Raw genomic sequence first — 12163 nt, forward strand, 5'->3', positions numbered from 1 at the left:
AAGCTGGTGGAGAGTCTGTAGTGGTGTAAGGCGTGTACAGGTGAAGTGATATGGGACCCCTGATACGTCTAGATACGACTCTGACAGGTTACACTTACGTATGCATCCTGTCTGATCACCTCCATCCATTCATGTCCGTTGTGCATTGTGCATTCCGACGAACTTGGTCAATTTCAGTAGGCCAATGCGACACCCTATACGTCCAGAATTGCTACATAGTGGCTCGAGGAACACACTTCTGAATTTTAACACTACCGTCGGCCACCAAACTCCCCAGACATGAACATTATTGAGCGTATCTAGGATGCCTTGCAACGTGCAGTTCAGAAGAGATCTCCAGCCTCTCATACTCTTACGGATTTATGGACAGCCCTATAGGGTTCATTCCCTCCAGCACTACTTCAGACATTAGTCGAGTCCATGGCACATTGTGTTGCAGCACTACTGCGTGCGCGCGGGGGCCCTACACCATATTAAGCAGGTGTACCAGTTTCTTTGGCTATTCATTGTAAAAGTCTTGTAAATTCATGGTTTTCTCAAACAGGTCGTTAAGCACGGTGCTACAATGCAATTCTATCAGGTCAAGTTGGCAGTAATGAGGTCAACTAGTAGCCAATATCGAGAACGCTCTAAAAAAGAAATCGAAATCCGTCTTCAGTCTTGCAATTTCTTGGACTGTCTTTGAGAATTCATGATGAAATATTTCAGTAACTGAAACGCAGTCAGTAATGTATGGTTTAGAAATGACTGCCCTGGGTTACGGAAAACGTTCCATATCATGAACTTTAAGCTGATTTTTCCATAGCGTTACTAGTTCGACAATGTTAGTCCTGTCCCCCAGACGTGCTGTCAAATCGTTCTCCCATTGTATTAAGACACTTAATGAACACAAACAGTTGATTATGTAGACCAAAATAGATTTTGACACCACCATAATTACCCTTAAATTTCCGTAATGGGCACATTCAATTCATTCAGCATTCATAGCTGAGAACCGCAAAGCCAAATGGTGTGACCTCATGGAGAAGCTGTACATGAAAGTGAACAGCAGGCGGGCTTGGAAACTGTTGAAGAACTTTAACGGTGATGCCACAAAGTCAAATGATAAATTTACTAACGTCACGGCAGACCAAGTCGCCACTACACTCCTTATGAGTGGCAAAACCCACGGCAGACCAAGTCGCCACTACACTCCTTATGAATGGCAAAACCCACGGCAGAAAGTACCAGGAACCATTAGCACGTGATCCGGCAGAGGAAAATCATCACCTCAAGGCACCATTTACAATGTCAGAACTCACTGCAGTCATTTTCAGCTTGAAGATTAACAGAGCTCCTGGTATCGATGAACTTAGAGTCGAGCAAATTAAAAACTTTGGCAGTAATACCCTACAGTGGCTGCTAGATTTGATAAACGCATGTGTAGAAAGGCTCCATATTCGAAAGATGTGGAGGAAAGCCCGAGTGGTTGCACTTCTGACATCAGAAAAGGACTCTGATGTTCCAAAAAACTTCCGACCTGTCTCTCTTTTATGTCACTGTTTTAAGATCTTGGAACGCCTGACGCTAAGTCGCATAGAAAGCGTCCTGGAACAACAGATCATCCCACAGAAGGCAGGTTTCCGACCAGGCAAATCGTGCTGCGGTCAATTCTTGAACCTGACCCAACATATCGAGGATGGGTTTGAGAGGAAAGAGATCACGAGAGTGGCATTTATAGACCTTTCAGCTGCATATGATACCGTAAATCATCGGAGGCTTCTTAGTAAAGTAATGTGACAAGAGATTACCATTCAACATCACTGATAGGTACTTTCCTGCATAACAGGAGATTCTTCATCTGTCTCCAGGGCAAGAAGAGCAGGTGGAGAAATCAGAGGAATGGCCTACCTCAGGGAAGCGTCCTCGGCCCAGCTCTGTATAATATATATATATATATATATATATATACAAATATATATATATATATACAAATGACCAACCCGTGCCAAACATCACGCGCCAATTAATGTATGCCGATGACATTGCAGTTGCAGCCCAAAGTAACAATTTTATGGATGTAGAGGAGAAATTAACCAGTACCTTGGAAGCTCTCTCCCAGTATTATGAGGCAAACCATCTAAGGCCGAACCCTTCCAAGACGCAGGTCTGTGCATTCCATTTAAATAACGGGGAGGCAAATCGTGAATTAAATGTAATATGGAGAGATGAACGTCTCGAGCATTGTAAAACGGCCAAATATCTTGGTGTCACTTTGGATCGCACGCTGACCTACAAACATCATTGCAATGCCACAAGGGAAAAAGTCTCAACTAGAAACAACATCATCAGGAAACTAACCAGCAGATCCTGGGGTGCAAACCCAAAAGTCCTGAGAACTTCAGCCCTTGCGCTCAGTGTGTCAGCCGCGGAATACGCCACTCCAGTATGGTCTGCATCAACACACGCGAGAAAGGTTGATGTCGCGGTGAATGAAATGGCACGGATTGTTACCGGATGCTTGAGGCTAACCCCAGTGCACAAGATGTACTTAATCATGGGGATCGCACCGCCCAACATACGACGTGACATCGCTGCCGAAGCCGAAAAAACCAAGCAAGAAAAGGACATGCGTCATCCTTTATATGGACACCAGCCTGCTGACCGACGGCTTTGTTCGAGGAAGAGTTTCCTGTCACGTACCCGAGCCCTGGAAGAGTCGGCTGCAGAGAATCATTTGAAAAGGTGGGAAATCGACCTGAGAAACCCCCATAAAGATGTAAAAGAAAAACTGGCACCTGGTGGAGACCTACCATACACAGTCTGGAGAACGCTAAACCGTATGAGGGTAGAAGTGCCTAAGTGAAAGACAAACCTGCAGCAATGGGGTTTCCTAAAAGAGAATGAGAACACACACTGTCTGTGTGGCTCTGTCCAGGATCCTCAACACCTGCTTATCTGGCCATATTTAGACCAGCCCTGCACAATGAATGACTTATGGGAGGCAAATGACAAGGCCATATTGGCTGCTGATTTTTGGAAGTCTGAAGTCTAGTTCCGGACACGGAAAGTAAGTAAGTAAGTATTGTCGTTCGTCAGAAGAAAAGTATATCATATCATCTTTGTGGCTGGTGTTGTAATAACGTTCCATTAAGTGTTTTTCCAGCTCACTGTTGTGCGATGGCATATTAAGTACACTGCATGGCTTTCAAATGATACGAAAAGTGAAGAATCTCCCATTCTGCATAGAATGATATGCCTTCTCCACCTTCTCTTTTTCTGGACAAGTACGTAGGCGCCATAGTATTTCTGAAGCAAAACATACGCCTGATTTAACACAAGTTGTTAGTAAATTCCTTAATGCAAGACAAAGCGACTGATTTGCTATAGCCGTGTCTGGCTGGAAACTCCATTTTCCTCTTCCTCGGTCATACTCAACGCTACGCACGGAGCGCTAGCCTTGTGCTCAGCCGGAGCACTATTTGGCCAGGCCTGTTGTACAGGGGGAGGAACATGAGAGCCGTATCAAGTAAGTACTTAATTACAACTATGAAAACAATTTTTCCGTTATGTATACCTGCTTGAAATGCAAAAACGTATACCGATTATGACTGAGAAATTACGATTCGTAAGAATCTTTATATGTGTAGCAACTTGTCTAATCATCCACTTCAATAAAATCAGATTAAATAAACACATACAAACAAAAAGTACTGGTGTAACGAATGAGTTGTTGATTCTAAAAAAGCTTCCGGCGACCATAATTCCACTAGATCTTGTGGAAATATTGCCACTAATAACGGCAGTATGCTTGCAATAATACCTGAACGGAAGATCAGCCACCCTCCGACCACCGCGCTGGTGACTATACGTACTGGATTATTCTTGACTAGCCCTGCAACAGAAAGACCACAGGCATCTTTACTAACCCTCAGAATGTTACAACCACAATCAAATATAATAACGCACTCTGGATGCGACTTAATTCTTAAAGGACTATGACAATGCTCACAGTTTCTTGCAGTCGATGGCTCTTTCAACGGTCCCATTTCAGAATCAGAATAGTTCAGCTCAAGCATTCGTACCTTCCTCATGTATTATTCTTAACAGAAGTCCGATGTGATGGAAGGAGCATCGTAGAATGTGAGAAACATCAGCTGTATCAAAATAAAAACCAAAGATGTCTGTAGTGAGTCACTAAAATGCAACGGTCAATCAGTGCACTGAGTTGCTTGACAAGAGACACGCTCAACTGAAGAAAAAGTGTTAGGTCTCGCCGACGACGAATTCATTACAAAAACATAGGGAGACCGGCGGGGTCCCTTTCTCAGAGTAATCATCTTGGAATTCGCTTTAACGGTTTATTGATACCACGAGAGACCAAAATCAGAATTAGAAATCCACTTCTTTCAAACTCGAGTCCATGGAGTTAATCACTGGGCAGCCTTGCTCGGTCGTTGACGACGAGTCCTTAAGACGGTGCACAAAATCTGAATTGAAAATGTATGTGGAAGGGAGGCGTTAGAGATCCATTTTAGAAACCGTCCTGTCGTCTGTAAAACCGAAATCAGAATATCCAGACGGTGATTTTAACCAGTCTTCTCGATTACGAGTCCAGTATCTTAATTGGAGTATGAAACATTCGAAGACAATTAAAATTAGACATAGTAACAAACATGGATCTTCAAAACATTTCAGTCCATCACCCATCTGTAAGTAGGCTGTTTATGTTTTCTTTATGTAAGTTTGCTGTTTATGTTTTCTTATTGGCAACGTTACGTAGCGCTCTCTGTATGAAAATCACTGGCTGTGCTGTGTGCAGTATGTCGCTAGTTTGCATTGTTGCCTGCCATTGTTGTCATGAACTGCTATAGCTGGATGTGAACAGCAGATAGCGTTGGGCAGTTGGAGGTGAGCCGCCAGCAGTGGTGGACGTGGGGAGAGAGATGGCGGAGTTTTGATAATCTGTAAGACTGGATGTCAATTATGAATATTAAGGTAAATACAGTGTTTGTTCTCTATTAAAATCTTTCATTTGCTAACTATCCCTATCAGTAGTTAGTGCCTTCAGTAGTTTGAATCTTTTATTTAGCTGGCAGTAGTGGCACTCGCTGTATTGCAGTAGTTCGAGCAGCGAAGATTTTTGTGAGGTAAGTGATTTGTGAAAGGTATAGTTTAATGTTTGTCAGGGCCATTCTTTTGCAGAGAATTTTGATAGTCAGATTGCGTTGCGCTAAAATTATTGTGTGCCAGGTTAAGCACAGTCTTGTACAATTGTTATAAGGGGACGTTTCATATGTAAAATTGTTCAAAGGGGACGTTTCATATGTCGACCCTTAGCCTAGGATACCTCACTGGAATCTTCTGATTTTTTTCTTGTAGTTTGTGTAATTAGTGTAGATTTTGTTTATTGCTAGTGCGTAATTGTAGAGGGAATCTCCTTTGTAGTTGCAGTCTTTCATTGTTGTACTGTAAAACAGTTGTGGCATGCATGTAGATTTGCACCAAGTATTTCGCAGCTGCAATTAACTAGATATTATTTTCAGTGCTATGTTAATGTGTTCTCCTATTTTTGCTCTTCAAATTGTGTTTTTCTGTGTTATCGTGTGAAATATTGTCACAATAATGGCGTGTGAAAAACGTAACACTCGGCTCCAAAGTAAACTGAGAAACGACAGTGAAGACGAAAGCAATGTGTTAGCGCCACTGTGTAATGAGTTAACTAATGTTCAAAGTAGTAATTTGGTAACTGTGCATAGGGAAATGGAGCGGACGTCAAACAATGGCGTAGACAGTCAAACAGGTAGTGAACAGGGAAGCATTATCGATCGGTCGGTCGGCAACAGCTCGCCTCAGGAATCCGAAATGATAGGACACAATATTGCAAATACTGTAGATTCAGGTTTTGCGTCCTCACCGTTTTCTCAAATAAGTCAAGACACATTTTCAGCTTGTCAAAATGTGAATGTTGCCGGCGCAAATGCACTGCCGAAAAGAGTAGAGGAACAGATTCCAGACACTAATGCATTGTTATTACAACTAATGCAACAAATGGAACAAAATCAGAGACAGATGGGACAAAATCTTCAAAAGTTAGACACAATGGAACAAAATCTTAAAAAGTTAGACACAGTGGAACAAAATCTTAAAAAGTTAGACACAGTGGAACAAAATCTTCAAAAGTTAGACACAATGGAACAAAATCTTCGGAAGTTAGACACCACACTTGAACAAACACGTGAAGATCTAACTACTGAGTTACATAACATTGAATCGAAATACCAAAAAGTCTGTAATGACGTAAAAACACAAATTTGTGAGCATTTTCAGCCTATTTTTTCGCGGCATGAAAATGCATTACAGAATCACGAAGCAGCCATAAAAGAACTGCAAACTATTGTTCATGAAAATCATGAGACCTTGCAAGCTAAAATGGACTCAGTTGCATCTACCGATTCGGTTACGCAACTTGCAAAATCTCAGGAAAACTTAAAGGACACAGTAGAAAGACACATGGGGGAAATTAGTTCATTATCAGAGAAAGTAGCCGAACTTTCGGATCAGGTCACTAACTTATCTACAAAGGTAGATGATGATCTGAATGACACAAGACCCATAGCCTTCACTGACACAGAAGAGTATGAACAAATTAGAAAATTCAAACAAAATCAAAATCAAATCAATACACAGTACAAAAGAGAAATCCGGGAAGTACAAGATCAGTTGACACAGGTAATACAAGAATTACGTATTTCAGAGGATACTCGCGCTCCAACACGGGAAGAGGAACTTAGAAATACGGAAAAGCCACAAAATAATAGCACAGGGCATTTCGGTAATTATGAAAGAAATTGGCAAGGTACACCGAATTTTGAGATGGAACCGCCGAAACGACGTGACAATGACCGACATGCTACTCGCCGACACGATGATTTTGACTATAAGCTGTTCATTACTACACGTAAATTCAAAACATTTAAGAATTCTGGTAACGACATTCATCCACAAGCATGGCTCCATCAATTCTCTCATTGTTTCCCTCCCAACTGGTCATTGGAGCACAGGTTAGAATTTATGTGTGGCTACTTAGAGAATGAACCAGCTGTAAGAATGCGATCGGTCATTCACGATTGCCACAGTGAAAGAGAATTTTACCATGCCTTCCTCTCAGCATATTGGTCTCAAGCCACACAAGACCGCGTAAAACATAGCATCATGATGATGAAACACTTTGAACAATCTGAATTTTCCAGTCTTGTCAAATATTTTGAAGACATGATGCACAAGAATCAGTACCTATCAAACCCATACAGCCCCTCAGAACTCATCCGCATTTGCTTAATCAAACTGCCCGAACATTTGAGACATATTATTTTAGCAGGACGTTGCAAAGACGACATTGAAGCTTTTCAGGGACTGTTACAAGAACTGGAAATTGACACAGACAGTCGCGGGATGCGAAAACAGGAAAACAATCATTACAGGTCACATCCGTCACAATTCCGTGACGACAGAAACAATAAATGGCCACGACAAACCTATTCTTACAACGTAAATCGTGACCAAAACAGACACCACCCATATGACAACCACTGGCAGAGTAATAGTTACAGGGAAAGATCACCTTTCCGCGGTAATGACTATCACAGAGACAATCAGAGAAACAGACAATATGGGAACCAATATAACTATTATCAAGGGAGACAGAATAACTTTAGACGCAACGGTCCAGCACGCAGTTACGACTCAGGCAGAAATTCTCCACCACATGACCGACAAGAAAGAAACTATCGAACCTACCGACATGACGACAGACGATATGATCGTAACGACAGACCTGAATTGCATCAGAACTGGCGAGTTTTAAACAGAGCTGGGCCCTCTGGGCAAGGCGAATTTGTGGAAGTTAGGCCTCCAAATCCCAATAACGACGCGCGCCAACAAAGAGACAATAGGCGATGACTCACACCGCTGGCAGCCACAATATGTACTTATGAAACTGATGACGCTGCTGCCGTAGCTAGTAATTACGTAAAAATGGAAGACATTAGAGACATCTTACTCCAGGAACACGACGTAAAACATAACAACATTGCATATCCTGTGATCCACATTACTGTAAATGACGTAAAATTTACGGCAGTACTTGACTCTGGCAGTCCCATTTCAGTAATTAGTGAAACAGCTTTTAGCAAATGCAACAAATCGAACGATTGCCCCACACTTCCGTTACGTAAGATTAAATTACAAGGTGCAATCTTTGGAAAAAGTGTAGATGTACGCCAACAAACCAATTTAGAATTCTTTTGCCAAAGCCACAGCTTCTCTATGAACTTTCTTATTGTTCCATTATTGTCGACGGAAATTATACTGGGAGTAGACTTTTTGAATGAATATAAAGCAATCTTAAGCTTTCACGATGCTGAAATAAGTTTAGAGAAAGAAGGTAAGTCAATAGCTTTGAAATTTGAAGACTGGCTCTCAAACCATGATGAGGAAATTAATCGGCTTTACCTTCTGTTAGATAACAGTTCGGAATTTTCTACGGAACTAGACACTAACAATCACTCTGCAAGTACTGACAGGGATGACATCGACGGCATATTTGAAATTAATGAGTTAATTCAGAATAAAATTCAGACAATTGAGAATTGTAATGACACTGATAGGCAGGACCTTTTTGAGATTTTACAAGCACATTCCACAGTTTTTACTCACAAAACAGGAACAATCAAGGGGTTTCAATACCAATTTCGTGTTCGTGAGCATACTAAATTTTGTGTTAGACCATACGTAATTCCAGCACATTATAGGGACCGTGTTAGAACAGAAATACAATCTATGCTTGACGAGGGCATTATTGAGCCTGCAGTAAGCTCATACAACAATCCGTTACATGTTGTTGAGAAGAAAAATGGATCGATCAGACTTGTCTTAGATTCGAGACAAATCAATACTATCATCATTCCTGAAACAGATAGGCCGCAGACGATGGAAGAACTTCTTCAAAATTTTAATGGTGTAAAAGTGTTGTCTTCCATTGATCTCAGATCCAGCTTTTATCAGATCGAACTTCATCCAGAATGTAGAAAATACACAGCTTTCCTTTGTTTCGGCGTTTGTTATCAGTTTCGGAAACTTCCTGTTGGTTTGAACATTTCTTCAGCAGCATTCATTAGCGGGTTAAATTCCATATTACCTGAGTTCTTAAAACGTCACATCACCTTATATGTGGACGATATTCTAATAGCAGAAGCTTCATGGGAACAACATAACCGCATACTCAACAGTTTGTTACGTATTTTTGCAGAATCTGGAATTACAGTTAACTTGGAAAAGTCTGAATTCGGTAGGACAAAGGTGAAGTTTTTGGGACATATTATTTCTTCTGAAGGCATTCAGCCGGATCCTGAAAAGTTAGAAGCAATTAGAGCCATTCCAGTTCCATCCACAAAAAAACAAGTCCGCAGTTTTCTAGGTCTCGTAAATTTTTACCGTCGTTTTCTGAATATGCAAATTCTAGTTACACCAAAACTTTGTTCTCTCACTGGAAAAAATACTATTTGGAACTGGGACGAACAAGCACAGTTGGAATTCAATTCTTTGAAAGAAGCGTTACTTCACGCGCCAATACTAGCTCATCCAGATCTGTCACAAGATTTCTGCCTTAGCACGGATTCTTCTAAAGTCGGTCTTGGTGCCCATTTATTTCAAGAAGCCATAGAAGATGACATTACTGTTCAGAAAACCATTGCTTTTGCTAGCCGAGTGCTAACAAAATCTGAAAAAAATTATTCCGTTACTGAATTAGAAGCTTTAGCTATCGTTTGGGCATTTAACAAATTTCGTTTCTTTCTTTCTGGTAAGCACGTAAAAGTATACAGTGATCATCGTGCATTACAGTTTCTTATGTCTTCAAAATTAAATCATGATAGGTTAAAACGTTGGGCATTGTTTCTGCAAGAATTCCGCTTCACAATAGTCTACATTCCCGGCAAGGAGAACATTGTTGCGGACGCACTGTCACGCGCACCGGCTGGCCTTGAGAAAAGTAACACAGAAGGCAACCTTGAGAAAAATTTCAGTATTCTTTACATTCAGAAAGTCGCCTTTGAAAACTTTATCACCACATCTTTAAAGGACATTGCTCATGAACAAGATAAAGATCCGATTTGGAAAGACATCAAAAGTAAATGGCATGAAAAGACACACACTCAGATTCGGCATTATTACCTGGTTAGAAACAACATACTCTTCAAACGCTGCACTGTTGATGACAAGCTATGGGTACTTTGCATTCCAGACGATTTTGTTAATAAGCTCATTTGGTACATTCATTTCAGCTACGCACATTTTGGCCCACGAAAATGTTATCATATTCTTCGAACGACTTGTTATTTTAACAATATGGAAAAGCGAATTCGAAGAGTCTTGTCTATTTGTAAACTTTGTCAAAAGGCGAAACCATCTACTATCTCACATCGTGCTCCGTTGTTTCCTATTATTCCTTCCAAATTAAAAGAATTTGCTGCTGTTGATCTCTTGGGACCCCTTGTCACAACATCGAATGGATTTTCGTACGTTCTAGTCGCTGTTGAACTTACTTCAAAATTTGTTTCTTTCACTCCGTTACGTAAAGCCACTGGACGGTCTGTATCCAACGCCTTTGTTAAAAATTTCTTACGTGAAGTTGGACACGTTAGTAAAGTCATTTCAGATAACGGACCACAATTCAGATCTGCTGTTTGGTCACGCATGCTTCGGAACCATAAAATCAAACCTGTTTTTATTTCATTGTATTCACCACATTGTAACCCGTCTGAACGGATTATGAAAGAAATCAATAAGCTTTGCAGACTTTATTGTCACAGAAAGCATCAGCATTGGGACAGATATTTACACCTATTTCAAAATGTGCTGAATGAAATGCCTCATGATTCCACTGCTTTACCACCTACTCTTGTACTGAAGAATGTAGAACCTCCGAACAGAATCAGAGAGCTTGTACCTTTCCCGAATACACGTAAACTGCGACACAAAGACATAATTGATTTGGCTCTTAAAAATATAAAATCTGCAGCAGAGAAAAGGAGAAAACTACACGGTAAAGCAAATGCAAAGAAATTATATATTGGTCAGAAAGTTCTCATTAAAGCTCATTCATTGTCACATAAGAATTTTACACTCGAGTCACAAATTCTTTCTAGTTTACAATGGACCTTACAGAATCCGACGTATGCCACATGATAATTGCGTTGAAGTTGAAACTCTGCGTACTAGGAAGAGTAAAGGTTTACACCACATTTCTCATGTAAAACCATTTATTGACAGATAATCTGCTTTTTAACTTAGTCTTTGCAATTTTCACTTCACGCTACTTGTACAATTTGTCACACTGAGAAACTGTTAACACGCAACATTTTGGTTTGCTTACGAGTGGATTCTGGATTTGAGGTGCTTTCTGTGAAATGCCAGATGACACAGTGGTTAGTTTATGTGACAGCTACACGATTATATCACGATGTTACTAATGAGTGACAATTTACAATGTCGCTTTTGCGGTGTATCTGTTTTATATCTGCACAGTTTTTTCTGAATTCTTCTATAAAGTAAGACATGTTTTAGTGGTGACTTTTGTGCTATTGCTACAAGGAGACAGCCTTTTCCGTAGGACAACAATACGTTACAGCACAGTACTTTCCTCATCACGGCAATAAGCGTAATAACTAAGTTATCTATAAGCAAAGCATTTCACTTTTGTGTATCATGAGGTAAGTACATTGACTTCTGCAGAACTTAGCTTTCGGAGGACAATAACTACGACACTTCCCAGAGATTATCTTACAGCAAGACGCACATTTAGCGCTACAGGACACGTATTTGAGTGATTAATTTTGTACTTAAAACATTTATTTTTAAAGATTTTTGAATTACAAAGAAAGTTTTTCGTGATACATTTCATTCCATTGCTGTAATCTGTAACACCTGAAGGTATAATTACAACAAACCTCAGGGGGGTACACACCTGCTTTGTGTACCATGTGTTTGGCAAGCACAAGGAGCCCTAGCTAATATGGTATTTGCTTATACAACTTTACACATCGGTACCATATTTCTCTAACACATAAATTACACAGCTATCTGATCATTTAACAGAGAAACAAACATTTTTTTTCTACGTCAG

Source organism: Schistocerca cancellata, chromosome 4 (assembly GCF_023864275.1).
Source record: "Schistocerca cancellata isolate TAMUIC-IGC-003103 chromosome 4, iqSchCanc2.1, whole genome shotgun sequence".
Lineage (NCBI taxonomy): Eukaryota > Metazoa > Arthropoda > Insecta > Orthoptera > Acrididae > Schistocerca > Schistocerca cancellata.